Source organism: Poeciliopsis prolifica, unplaced genomic scaffold (assembly GCF_027474105.1).
Source record: "Poeciliopsis prolifica strain line A6 unplaced genomic scaffold, Auburn_PproV2 SCAFFOLD011, whole genome shotgun sequence".
Classification (NCBI taxonomy): domain Eukaryota; kingdom Metazoa; phylum Chordata; class Actinopteri; order Cyprinodontiformes; family Poeciliidae; genus Poeciliopsis; species Poeciliopsis prolifica.
In genome coordinates, this window is record NW_026562386.1 from 3,894,170 (window position 1) to 3,909,372 (window position 15,203).

The window sequence follows — 15,203 nt, forward strand, 5'->3', positions numbered from 1 at the left end:
AGTGAAAATCACCAGGAGGTGGATTTCACTCTGTGAAACTCTTTTACACCCAATAAAACCCCCAGCTTTAATTAATCATATAACTAGATTACATATGACACTAAAAAGGATGGTTAGCACAGAGAATGTTATGGCCATGTTATGTTCTACCCAACCATATAGGCTGGACTGGTGACTTGAAGATAGACCAGCAGGCAGCTAGTGACACCCACCAGGTGGGTAAACTGTAATAAATTACTATGAAAGAAGGTGGGGGTTCACAGTGTTCTCCTTCCAGGAATGGAAAATTGTGTGGAAGGAAGACATATAGCTCCAAACGTTGTATAATAAATAGGTACAATCACATTTCTACAGAGGGTTTTTAAGCAAGCCCATTCAGGAGTTTGTGGGATATTCTCTACATGTGGACTGTAGAGATTATCAAAAATCTTCCCAGGAGATTTTTGAGCAGGTCATGTTTTCCTCTGGTGGCAAGCTTTGTGGAGATGAGGAGATGATGATTTAATCTTGAAGAAGGACTTTGGACCTGTGCTTCCTGCCAAAAGTGCCAATACCATTTTTATTGACTTTTGGAATCACTATGTTTGATCACCCAACAAATGTACTTATCAGTCATGTTCAGTGAGTTAGAATGCATCTTCCAATGAGGTTTGTTTGTCTTCAAGATACCTTTTGAAAATAATAACTTTTAGGCAGGTATTAAGTATGCCATTTCACAAAGCAATTAATTATTCCTTTCAATTTGTCTTGTCCTTTAGAGCTGTTATATTGTCCACACTTTCTTCTCTACTCTGCCTTAACCAATAAATAAATTATGAAAAGAAACTAAATCACAACCCCTATCCAAACTTGAACCTACTTCATTTGACATAGTTAAAAATCTAACAAAAAATGCAGCAACAAGTTTCAGGAAATGTTATGTGTCCAGGAGCAAGAATACCAAACAAACTTGTTTCACTGTGCTGGTACAGAAACCTGTGCAAATAAGCTCACAGAAAATATACTTCTACTTTACAAGCCTCCAGATTTGCAAGCACATGTTTCTATTTCTCCATATGAGACCAAAGTCAAAATAGCAACTTAAAAAAGTAGTGGCTAAAACAATCTTAAGAACATTGGAGAAGCTTCTCTGATGTTTTTGTTTTGTTTTTACATTTCATTTCACAATAGCTGCAAATCAGTCTTTCTGTTCGACATTCGACTGTAAAAGCAAAACATCACTCTTTCTCAAGCACATGTGGAAAGTATTAACTAAAATTAGTATGTTTTTTCTCATCAAATTAAAGTATTAATATACTAACATGACTGAAAATACTTCAAAACTCTCAGCTATTCAGGTCTTTTATGCTCCAATACATTATGTTTAGTGCTACATTGTAGAAGGCAGAGATTCAAAAGTGTTATCATCAACCTACAGTCACTGTCATGGTGCATTATCTCTGTCTATGAAATACAGATACCTGTAATATATGTCTAATGCTGAGGAGGTTTCCTTGCTATGTTTAATACATTAGCAAAGTTCATTTCCTCTCAAAATTGTATAAATTTGACTGACTTGCCATTCTTAACTCATAGTGTTCAATATGATATTTGCCCAGCTATTGCAGCTTAAACTATTCTCAAGGCTTCCCACGAGTTATGTTTTCAAATTGTTCGGAATTTTTTATTCTTCCTTCAGTATCATAATTGTGAGATCAGACACTGATGTTGGAAGCACTAGGTTCTAGTCTATTATCTAAATCACCCAAATGGTGTTTTTTCATGTGTCATGACAGGATTTTAAAAGGTGGTTTTCCATTACAGTGTCATGCTGGAGTACATGCTGCTAAAAGAGAAAGATTCTTTCCTAAATGTATATTATAGTGCTTGATTTTATCCACCTTTGGGGATGGAAATGATTTAAAATCCTAAAATCAATGATCTGGATCAGTTTACTAATACTTTTTTCTGTACTGTGGCAGTGATATTGCGTTTAAATTAGTTAGGAAGCGAGAAATTTCATTCTTCTGCTGCAGGTCTTCCCCCTAGATCTGATCCAAAATGATGTATTATCTGTATGGCTTAGATGGGTTGGCTAATCTTGCCTGAAAAGAGTTAGTCTATTGATGTAGGATCATATGAAATGTGTCCAGTCTTTTTATTGTGACAAAAGCCTTTGCTTCTTGACAATCCTCACTGAAATAGACAAGGATTGATGTGGATACATGTTGTCAATTCTGGGACTGCACCTTTTAACACAACCGCGAAGGGACTCGAACCCTCAATCTTCTGATCCGAAGTCAGACGCCTTGTCCATTAGGCCACGTGGTCCTGTGTTCTGCAGCAGTATAGTGATTGGAAAACCAAGTCCTGAGCAGTTACCAAAACAGGTCGAGTACGATAACCTCTGAGAGGTACTGCAGTTAGCTGAAGCATTTGTGGTACTGTAGATATCCTTAAAAGAAATAAAATCTCAAGAGGTAAGCCATTTTAAATGGGCAGTTCTTTGAAGAAGCTTGGAAAAATGTCCGACTTGTAGTAGATTCTCATCACTAATATCTCATGAACAAATAGAAGAACAAAGAAAAAAACTATTAGCCTAAACTTTGGTTTGATAGGTGTAGTGTGTGGCATCAATGTTTTTTAACAAAGTGACTTTGCCTTGTGTCAAATTTGATAGGGACTTCACAACTTAAGACTTTTATATGGAAGATGCAAGTCAGAAAATTGTTTTTATTTGGCTTGTTTTGCATGAACATGTCAGGCAGTCTGTGTTCATGAGGGCTCACATGAAATATGTAAATATTTTATATATCAATGTAATGTAGAGAAAGTCATTTAGTATTTAACTAACATGAAGTGAAATGTGAGTGGAATATTGCAGAGATGCATGATGTGATACTTGCGTCGATCCTTTAAAAACAACGACAAAGGAACTTGAACCGTCAACGAAGGCAGACATCTGATCCGTCTGCCTTCGTCTACTTTCCAAATCTCGAGCTGTTTGAATCGTACAGGTACCAAGAAAGAAGCACTTTGAGTTACTTTAAGTGTACTACACGTACTGCAGTTACCTTAAGTGTAGTTGGTACTCTTTACATTCTTGAAAAAAATAATCTCAAGCCAATTTAAAGAAAAGAAGAGCTAATTTTAGGATAGGTTGTGTAACCTTTATAGCTCAAAAGGTACAAATGAGGTGTCCAGGAAAACTCATTCAGAAGTTGTACCATGATCCAACACATATGTATTTAAAAAGTTGTTCTGTTTATAAACCAGAAGTGGATCAAATGAAATACAGCAAAAAGACTCAAGAAAGGTAGATGTAGAAAACTGCAACTGATGGTAATACAAATAAAAAGTCCAAATTATATTTTAAAATGTTAACAGCAAATACAGTACTTAGGGCCTATAAAGGTGGAAAGTAAAAGAAGCTTGAGGGATATAAAACCAAGTCAACAACAACAAATGAGTGAGCCAAAGTGAGAGTGTGGGAAAGATAGAGAGTGGGCAGAATGGTTCTTAGAAGTAGAATGACAGCAGTGAACATCATGAGGGATGACATGGTAAAGAGTTTGACTGACATTGACAGGCTTATGAAGGACAACCTGAGGAAAAACAACAGGGACCTAATCAAAGCAGGTTGGCTGACCTCAGAGTGTCTTGCTGCAGTGGAAGACAGAACAATTTGGAGAGAAAAGATTTGATCACTGCAGTGTTGATAAAGTAATGATGAGCAGGTGGGATGACAGCAGATCGCTCACTGGCAGGAGACAGTGTCCATGCTCAGGGCCATAAATAAAGCAGAGAAGCACAAAAGCAAACAAAGAGACATACTCTCAGCGAGAAAGAAGGGAAAAGAGAAACAAATGTATGTAGGAGTCAATATAATACATCAACATCTGGTAAAACATTTTGTCTATTAATGTATTTACCTCCTACAGTTTTTGTCTTTGAATCAGTTTACAGATTCATCCTTTTCACAATCTGATCCGATCTGAATTAGAAACATCCATATAACTTGAACTTTTAAATGGGGTGGAAATTATGTTAAATGTTTTGGAGCTTTGCATCATGTCATAATGTTGTTGCCTCATTAAACATACCTGTGAATCTTTCATGAGTGCGTGATTAATACTTTGCATGGAATTGCGAAATCAATTTTCTTGTAAATACAAGCTTTTAATAACAGTTATTTTGTTGGGCTATAACATGCCACAACATGCCTGGAAAGTACTGCCCCTTTAACTACAGCATTCTGAATGTGTCTGTCCTCAGACTATCAAATTTTGTCCTTAAAGTTTTAAATAGTGATTGAATTTTGGAATAAACATTTTTTTTTTCTTGTTTCATTGGATGAGTACATTTGCTCACAGTTGTTGACCCCCCTACCCAGGCACAGGGCACTCTAAAAGTAGCTTAAGGGACCCGGTTGGGAGACTCAACATATTGATTGAATCATTTCACTTAAAAAAAAAATCTCACTTGAAAAAGTGAGATTTCAAGTGGAGAACACCAGCACAAGGTATGCTGCTGTTCTGTCAGACAACTGGAGCCAACTGGATGACTTACTAGTTGGGTATTTCAGAAATGTGTCACCAGGAGGAGGAGTCTGAGCAGACCCGCTTCTCTCTGGAGAAATTACTCATCACAGCTGGGTCGGGAATTCCTCAGTCTCCCCAGAGAGAGACTCGATGAGGTACTTTGGGAAGGGATCTCTGTTGGTGTTTCCTTGTGACCAGGTCTTGAATAAACTGTAGATGGATGATGAATGGATGGATGGACGAATGGGCATTTCTAAGAATGAACTCAGACTTTTGAGGTGGATATTTTAAGTGTTTTAACACTACAAATAGCCTCATACAAAGAAGCAGTTCCTATTCCCATTTTGGGTGGTAAATTAGCATGAAATTACAGTGAAGTACATGTAATATTATTTTAGCACCAGCAAAACCAAGCTTTTGATTGGACTTATATTGCATTTTTTAACACCATGACTTCCAAAAGCTGTTTATTTTCTGTGCATAGCTTTTCAGGCTTGATATGTCTAATAAGGGGTGACTGTGTCTGTGTGGCAGAGTGGTTGTCTTGCAATTGGAAGGTTGTAGGTTCGATTCCAGCTTCCTCCTGCCACATGTCAATGTTCCTCTGGGCAAGACACTTAACTCCAAATTGCCTACCGGTCCACATATTGGAGTATGAATGTGTGTGCATTTGTATGGGTGAATGTGACTCTAGTGTAAAGTGTTTTGAGTGGTCAAAATGACTGGAAAAGCGCCATACAAGTTCAGTCCATTTATCATTTAATGGCCAGGTACAAGGACTGGACAGAAACTGACACAACCACCAGTAAAAGTCCAGAGCTTTTATTTATTTATCGTCAGTTTTAAAAACCTTCATAGTGCTTATCATTAATAACATTTTAGATGAATACAAGAAAGTCAATTGCATTAAAAAGTCGGATTTTCATCAGTATGCCGCAATGTGAATTGCCACAGCCTGAGAGGTCTGCCTTCTGATTTCAAATTCTGTTCTTTTTTTGGATGCACCAATTGGCCCTAACTTCCTTAATTTTAGCTGACCTACCCCGAAAAGGTCTGGTCTGCTACTGCTCCTTTCCTGCAGTGAGAGAGGGCTGACTGACAAACCCGCCCACCCGGTTGGTAAAAAAAACCTGGCATCAGTCAAAATCGCAATTGGCAGGTCAGGCTCTTTCACAATTGGAGATCAGCCTAAAAATTGCATTTTATGCAGCCCTAGCTCTTAGAATTGTGAGTTAACATTAAACAGTGTAGTTCACATAGTTCATATAATTTGTTAGAGCTACAAACATTTAAGGCAGGGTTGTCCAAAGCCGGTCCTGGAGGGCTTGCATCCTGCATGTTTTAGTTCTCTCCATGGTTGTACCAACAACCGTCTCAGCGTGTCAATGTTCTTCTTGGGCCTCTAATGAGCCATCATTGGATCCAGGTGTGTTAAACCAGAAAGAGAACTAAACCATTCAGGATACTGGCCCTCGAGGACCCACTTTGGACACCCCTGATTTAAGGTATAAGTCACTACAGACAACCACACTTTATAATCATGGAAAACAAATTAGAGCAATTTCTTTTTTATTTAATGGAAAAGGTATTCAGTTTGTTATGTTTGATATTATAGTTATACTGATGCTTATAATTTAGCAATGTATTGCTTTGTGAGTTTTATAAGTTCCCTACAAATCTATGTCACAATCATTCTCGCATTCCACTGAAACAGTTTTATCTGAAAAAAAAAAAAAAAAAAAAAAAAAAACCCTATAGGGATTACTTTTATGCATTTTAGAATATATTACCTTTAGGCTATCTAACTGACAAACTGCTTTGAGACAAAGGTTAAGGCCAGCACGGATAGGTTAATATTTATGACATTTAAAACATTATTATAATCTATTGATTTTACATTTTCACCCCAAAATCTCCCAGGCAACTTTATAATTTATCAGCTAAGTTCTTCATTTCCATCTAAACAACAATCTTAAAGATTAATATGGTCGGTGAAGATTAATGTTACTTGGACCAAATTGCCTCATGCCCTATGCAGTCACAGCAAAGCTTCAGTCTGCTTCACCTTCTGTTTTTGCATATGCTTAAAAGGCTTATGCACATCAAAGCTGTCCTGTTTTACATCTGGACCTCATGTTACTAACCATTTTTTCACAAATTGTGCTGTGTATGCAGTGCGGTGCATTTGTAGTATGTGTCGAGTGTTACAAAATATGAGAATGTGGTGGATTTGTGCTGGAGTGAATCAGGATTGATGACCCAGAAAAGATAGCTTTCCCTTCCATCCATATTTGTGGACACCTACACAAATGATGGAAAATTCTGCCTCAGAGATGTAGGAGGACATAAATTGTGAAGCACAGCAGTTCAAACCTTCACCAGCTTTACACTGTTTTTATACTGTATTCCAGTGTACTCTGCTCTGTTGTGGAGAAAACAAACTAAGGAGGCTAACAAGACAAAGAAAAATGAGAAACCTTTAGAATTTTTACCGATCAAAACAAAAAACTGTGGTGTTTCTCTTTGAATACATATTTTGTGAAAAAGCAGCAAAGGTTGAAATCAAACTGCCAACATTCATCTTGGACAAGGAAGATCCTTTAACTCTTGAGCTTGACTTAAATGAATAATTGTGAAGAAAAGCCCATTGGGTAATAGGTTAATATGGCAACCAAGGCTAAGAAACAGCTTGACCATTTTTATCTCACTTTGCCTTTAATTAGCTTTTTTAGAGAAACTGGGACTTGTAACACATGGAAAAAAAAAAAACAAGTTGATGAAAAACCTGCAGAGGCACCTATAATAAGACAATATTACTTAAGATGATATGACATTGTAAATAAAAGTTTAAAATGCATTAAACCTTCAAGACAAAATTAAACACATAAGTCATCAGATTTTGAACTTGTTTAATCAAACATTAAAAAAAAAAATCCCTGAAAAACCTACCTACCTACTGGCCTACTTTGTAGAAATTAGGATTTCCATTAATATCTTAATGTGATTTTTTTAAAATTGTGTTTAAGAAAAGGTATGTTACATAATTTTTCAGGCTTTATTATTAACTCAAGCTGCGTTAACATTTATAGAATTCAAGTAAACAGGGCTTCCTTATTCCAATCAATAAATTATTGATTTATGGACAGAGCTCTTGAGCTCTTGGCCATTTTTTTGGAGCTTGATTTGAATGTACAATGAAGTACTACTCTGCATATTGAGTGAAGCTTATTTTAACATATTAGTCAACCATTTTATGTTGAAATCACTGTTTTGGGGGTTTCAGTTTTCAATTCTGAAGTCTAAATAGTTTTAGTTTGTGTGCTTTTTATATTTATTGATACCAATGCAATTTTGTTTAGGATACTAATTTCTTAATATTTATTTACTTCCAGGCTAATTTGTTAATGTGTTAAAATGGTAAGGTTTTGGAAGTCCGGGTCTAAAAAGAGAAGAAAATGAAAAATCCTTTTGAAGTCTCAATGATATATGTGACCTGCTGTAGTCAAAATGTTGCCTGATTTTGTTAATAGAACTGTCTTATTTGGCGTAATGTTTTACTTATTTTTTCTATCTAATTAATGTTGCAGACTCAGTGAGAAATTCAACTCTAGTTTCCCCCATTTTTGGACATGTATAATTCCTGCAACAGCTGCTAAAAGCTGGTGACAAAAGATCTGGAGCATTCACCCTGCTTTCAAGCTCCAATGATATGAAAGGCTCCTGATGTCCAGGATCCCTGCTGCGTGATTTGTAGATTACTTACAGAAGTGATTGTATCTGTAGCTGTTGATGTCTGCATTTGCCCTTTCTGGTTAAAGACCAGAAAGGGCAAATGCAGGGAGGACATGGATGGAAAACAGATTCAACAAAAGTCTTCGGAGAGACAGAATGGGCTTCAACACAGGCGTTAAAATCACTGAACCAGCTTCATAACGGCAAAATTAGGACTTGCCAAGCTTGATAGGCAGGGGTAATTTAACAAACAAGAAAATACAACCTATGCACCCAGCAATACATGTAAACATGATGGAACAGATATTTCTGGTTTGACTTGTTCAACACAGCCATTCAAAGTAAAAAGGTCACCATGAGGAGTTGTCTGTTGTCTGCAAAAATAATTCAGCATTTATGCTGCCTCAGAAATCATTCTGACTCAGAAAACTCCTGACATAATGAAAGCAGCAAATATTTTTGTTGTCATTAAGGTCTGTTGACCAGCCTATTTTCTTTGAACGTAAGATGAACTCTTCAAAGGGAAGTGCTTTGATTTGTTGTCAGTGGTGCATGACTGCCAAGTAACGTGTAGAAACAACTGCACTGTTTAGCTTGACTGTTGATCCATTCAACTGTTTTTTTTACTTATCTGTGTCAGGTTACATGTGGACCAGTTATTAGGCAAGAAGCAGGATACACCCTGGACAAGTCATTAATAAAGCATCGCAGTCAAAGAGACACACAGGACGAACGACCTCCTACCAAGGTATCCAAAGTAGTCAAATAACCGAACCTGCATGTTTCATCAGTTGGAGTAACTGGAGAAAACCCACACATGCACAGGGAGGACATGCAAATTATCCAGACTGGGATTAGAACCCAAAACCTTTTTGCTGCACAACTGCCATTGTGCAGTCCTGAAGTTGACCAGATGTTTTCAAGAAAATATTAATTAGTTCGTACATTTCTCACCTTCCAGCTTGTAAAACAGGCTGATTTAACCCTGTCATAACAAATTCAGCCACATTTTACAGTGTGGAATAGCCAACTTTAACTAAAGTTTAACTAACCTTCCCTTTTTCTTTATTTTTAGAGAAAAATCAGGTCACAAAAAGTATGCCACAGAGAATTTCTATACATATATTTTTCACTTAAAAAATGCAGAACAATCTATTTCTTTAGAAGACAGTGATGTTTTAGTTGTCAAAGAAAAGTTCTATGGCAGTGATTGGGAAACCATCCCTTTTTCATTCACTAGATGGCAATGTTGTGCTATATCAACCTCTTTAGCCACAGATTGGTTAAACCAACACTTAAAAAATGCAATTGGTTATTACAGGAGAAACAAAACATTCTTTTTGATTCACTAAGTACATTTTACACAGTGGTAAATAACATTTTTATGAATGCAGATCTGTAAATTGCAGCAGGATAAGTGCATTTAATAGGAACTTTAACAGGGTAGCAGAGCCAGGTAACATTTCATTGTCTCTTTTGAATGGCCTTGTGTCAGAGATGTCCTAATTAGACAACGTACATGTAGAATAATGCCCATATGCTGGTGCATTCCTAATTGTTTTCATCCCAAGTCATGAATTTTCCCCAAATATGTAGGTGTACTTAGATAAAGTATACAAATGTGCCTTTACTGTAAATGTATTAGACTGCAGAGGACACTGGGAATACGCTTAATATTATGGTATTTCTGTCTGTAGCTTGGAACTAAGAGTTTATTTAAAATTGAAAACCAACCAGATCTGTTTTAGAAGTTTAGCTCTAATAGTTCTAACACAAACACAAAATGCATTGTTTAGTCTAAAACACAAGAACAACCTACAGTATGACTCGGTTGTGTAATTTTTCAAAAATAGTTGTTGGTGTGCCTTTCTGACGTCTTGTGCAGATGCTCATTGAGAAGACATGGTTGTTTTATTTTTATTTTTTAATAAAACCCCAGGGTGTTTTATTGGGTTGAGACTCAGTTATATGACTTTGCATGTCAGTCATTTTCTTTCAAATCTGATTTCAGTCAGAATTGGGGGGATTGGGTGACAGTTGTGAACGAGGGGGCCTTGCAATGGGTGGGTCAATCAGCAAGACCTTTCACCCACTTTGCCTGCTGGCGAAGGCCCGATGGCATTTGTGACTACAATCCAGAAGCTTTTTATCAACTTATGAATGTGCTCTTTGAGATTTCAAGATATAAATAAGATAATTTATATTATTTTCTCATCCACTGATTTCTGTATCTGGCATTGCACACTGCTGCTCAGCCATGTTGCAGAGAGAAGTGTCCATCTCCAAACTCTTTCTACCAACCCTCATCTATTTGATTGCCAGCAAAGAGATATGATTCATCATTTCAGAGTACACGACTCTAGTTCAGACCTCACTGGTGATGCAAAACTCTGATGCAGCCACTGTCATGAATCACCCTATGTTTTTGTGCTGATTTTTAGTTACTATTAAAGCCACGTGAAGATTGGCGGTCTGTATCATTTAGCTCTGCAGAAAGTTAGCAACGTCTGCTTTTGGTGAGTCTACATGGCCCACCACTTTGTGGCTCATTTGTTGTTATTCCTAATTGCTTCCATCTTGTTTTAATACCACTAACAACCAACAGTAGATTAGTTAGTTGTGAAGAAATGTCACTTTTATATGGCTGACCAGATTTAAGGACAATGGGTGATGTTGGGGAAAGTGGTAGGCATTTGTCCGGTAATTGGTGAGTTGCTAGTTTGAGCCCTACTCTGTTTGTCTTCATCACATTATGTTCTTGAGCAAGACACTTTATTTTTTGTCTGCCAAACTGGTTCCCAGAGAGTCTAGCTAAGACCAAATCATTTAGAACAATATGAATTTATGTTCAGCTAATATTTGTGATCAGTTTGACACACAGTTAATAGTAACAGACTGGAAATGACATATTGTTTTCCAGTTCTTTTTAAGCTACAGTAATTATTCCTTGTAACAAACTGAAATAAAATAAAAATAAGTAAAGGAAAACTTAATTTTCCTGAGTCAACAATGCATTTAAAGTTAGAGAAATTACCAAAAGACTTAGAAAGATATGTTTTAACTGGCTTTAAAAAATTCCCCTGAGACCACCAATCTCAGGTCCAAAGGAACAGTGTTCCAGACATGCAGGACCATTGAAAAGAACACTCTGTCTCCTTTTGTATTCGTCCTAGTATCGTAAAATTAACAGAGCAATAATTCATTCTTGCTTGGATTTTTGTGGTAAATGAGTAACTTTTTTTTAACCTTCCTTCAAATGTCCAATTTTCTTGCAAATTGGCCATCCTTTTTTATAGAGGTGTATGAAAGCACACGATGAACAGTAAGAAATTTAAATTTTTAAATGTGTTAAATAGGCAAATTATTTCAGTGTAATTTCTTATTTTTTCTAGAGTTGTATAGAACCGACGATTTTGACTTGCTATGCCTTTGGGCAGATCAAATATGAATCTAAATCTGAAAAATTAATAAAGTAACCCACTGTCCTAATCACTTGTTCAGTGCACCCTGTAAGAATTTATGGAAAGTGTTTTAAGAAAAATTAGAAATGTACTACTTAGTTTCTGCTTAACCCCTTCTTTGAACTTCCCAGTTTATGACTTCATGGTTGCTTTCTTGTTGTTTTCCACCGGGAAGACTCAAGAGGTTTGCCTATAAAAACATTTTTATGTTCATCATCAATGCCAATGTTGTTCCAGGAACAAAAGTACATTTTAGCTTTCTGTCCAATAGAGGGCAGACAAGCATCGCAAATGTCATTACAAGTTTACGTGACACTTAGTTCACCTATTTGAATCATTCATATCTTGACAAACATAAAGTAGTAAGATCTTCTGGTTATATCAGATGATGTTCCATCTTTTTATCTTATTTTTTTCTTATTTTAGGGTTCAAGTCAAGTATATTGTGTATTTTTGATAAAAGATCCCAAACTTCAGCCTTGAGAGGCGTCTCTTTAAAATGTAAGCACATTTTAAAGAGTAAGTAGCGTTTTGCTGGTATAATAAATGAAATATTCCCAGATCTAATCTGTCACATTTACATTATAAGCGTGACTCTGCCACACTCACCTCACTTCTCACCTCTCGGGTCTCCCTACTCCAAAACAGTGAGAATTAATTATTCAGCTACAATTAGCATGGTGTCAATAGTAATTGCTACCAGTGCTCCACTACTCTGACACTAAAACTGTGTGTTGTTTGAGGCAAAGATTATGCTTTTACCCGTGTTAAATTTGCCATTTCAATCAAGTTAATGTTGGAGTTCATACTGCTTTTTGCCTCAGTCACTCAATTACATACGCAGAGACGCACTACATCCACCGTGACACCAATCCATGCATATGCATGCATGGAAAACAATTCACAGGAAAACAAATCACAGAAAAATAGATAGTTTTTACTTTTAACATTTTACAGGGACATTTAAATTTTTTTTTTCTTCACTCCTAAATTGGATTGTTTTATTTTGGTACAAAGGAAACTGTTTTGCACTTAAATTAAAAATAAAAATGTGTTGAAAGTGTCTTTGAGATAAAATTGCCCTGAAACCAACATGTTTTCTTTTTAGTTACACCTTCTGTTAGTCAATTTAAAGTGGACAAAAGCTAGTTTCAGTTCCACGTGTTCACACATGTGGATGTTTAACCTGAACTGAAAATTCAAGTTAAACATACAACCCACTGCAACTATAATTTAAAGAAAAAAAATGATGGTTTTGGCACCAATATTTCTGCTTTTGGTAAAATGTCTTTCTTTTCTTTTTAATAATTTTTTTTATTATAATATTTATTATAGACGTTAAAGCTAGTCAACGTTTTTTTCTGAGCTAATGTTTTGAAATCAGTGTTACCTTCAAGTGCATTTTTAGTTTGTCTTTTTGGATCATTTTGAAACATTAAAGGTCATTGAGGTGAGATTAAAAAGTGTGTAATCTGCTGTTTTCTGCTTATCTAAGGTCAGATAATTGGTTCACTGAGACATCCCTCTTTCCAGGAATACTCTCCAGGTCATTGTGTGAAATCTCAAGGTTCCAAATCCAAAACTGTAACCATACCAAAATGTGAGACTTGTATAGTCAGATGATTTCCCAATAAATCAAAATGTTATATAGTAATACAAGTACATCTATTACATTATTATTATTATTATTTTAGAGTTGTAGTCATATTCATTTGTTTCTGTAAATAATTACTACGAATACTTCATGAAACAACAAGAAACACTTTTGTTTCACGGAAATGTTTGCCTGTTTAAATGTTTACTCAGCACATGCATTTAGTTGTTGATCATCCCTCTGTTTGCATCAAATACAAGAGCCTGACTTCGAGCTGGTTAAAGCACAGTGGACCAACAGCAGCGCTCCAAACTCTGAGACTTTGATTTCTAAATTCAGTTAAATTCACTTGCATATGAAAAGAGGACTTTTGATAGCTGAATCTTGCCCAGGTAATACTCTGCCATTTTTACAACAGAAGGAATGCAACGGTTGTAGCCCAGGTTCTGAATATGTATGTGCGAAGTGGCCCATGAAGCTTTGACTCCAGCTACAGTTCACACATTAGGAATCTCTCCGTCTCCTTAATGGCCTTTGTTCTATGCAGCTTTTTGTGTTACAATTTTTCCTTCCACTCAACTTTTCATTGAGATGCTTGAATCCAGTTGCAGCCAGCTTCTTTAATGATAACACAACATTTCTGTATGAAATTTTTTTTTCCATCGGTCTTATAATGTTTTAAAGTTCTAAAAATGCTTTAATATAATGTTTTATGTAATGAATTACTATATTGCATGTTTTTTATTGCTTAGTTTCTGTGACTTAAAAATTTTTTTTTTATAAATTTGATCAATTATTCCAGATCACACCACAAATCATGTGTTGATTAAATCAAATATACTGTTAAACAATGAAAGAAACAGTTCATTCCAACTTCTAGTTTTAGAAAGTGAAGAAATAAAAAGATTAATTCATAACACACAGCAGCAAAAAAATACTGTACGTCTTTGCACATTGAATTCTTATATTTTTAAGTGCCATGCATTGATGCTTTGTATGTCAGAAACAAACTTTGACCAGGTTGCTACTCCATCACACCCGAGGAAATCCGTCTTTGCCGAAGAAGAAAATGCTAAACCTATACATAAAGGCTCAGCTGAGGTTCTTTCTGTTTGGTATAGCACTGCATCCTGCAGCCTAAAACCGTCAGGCTTCAGCATGAAAACCAAAAGGGTTGGCATAATATTACAGGTTAAATGAATTGTCAATAATTTAAAATTTATGGAAAACTAATTTAGTCTTAGACTTGTGGTTAATGTTTCAGGTCATTATACAAAAAACAACACTTTAAATCCAAGCTGACAGTCTCTGCTTCCACTACAAAGTCAGTGTTCAAATATCCCACCATGAGTCCAGAAGTATTGATGATGGTGATAAAGATGTAATAATGTCATAAAGCCACAGAGGAAGGGGAACTGTGAGAGGATATCTGCTCACAGCGTAACCAGTAATCAGTCAGCAGGATGAAAAATGACAAGACAAATGTGAACAGACAGAAATAGGGAATAAAACATGGGGCTCATGAAGGCTGAAATGACTAGAACAGGAAGAGGGCAGAGGAGCAGAGGTGACCTGCTCTTAGAGGGGACAGGGTGTCGTGCTTCCTGATTACAACCAATAGGTCTCAATTTCATATGACAGGCCCAACTACTCATTTGGGGTAGAGGGTATATTATAAAGGTTGGAGGAGAAAGGATGGGAGGGGTTATTGTCCCAGTGGATTTTCTTTTGTAGAGTAACCTCTGTGATGATGACCACTTTTGTGCCAGCACAGTTTTTTTTCCTGGGAAAAAATATTAATCATCAAATACTGGATGTATTGGCATTTGGATGTATTGTCTTTTGCAAATTAGAAACATTCTAATTCGCAGTGAGTGATGTTGCAAAGAACATGGT

The 15,203-nt window shown here is 36.2% G+C and overlaps 1 non-coding gene across 1 annotated transcript; it reads right to left on the minus strand.

The window, feature by feature from the left end:
* Positions 1 to 2,237: 2,237 nt before the first annotated feature.
* Positions 2,238 to 2,310, minus strand: trnar-ucg (transfer RNA arginine (anticodon UCG)). Its single transcript has one exon. It is a non-coding gene; the product is annotated as a tRNA-Arg (tRNA).
* Positions 2,311 to 15,203: the final 12,893 nt, after the last annotated feature.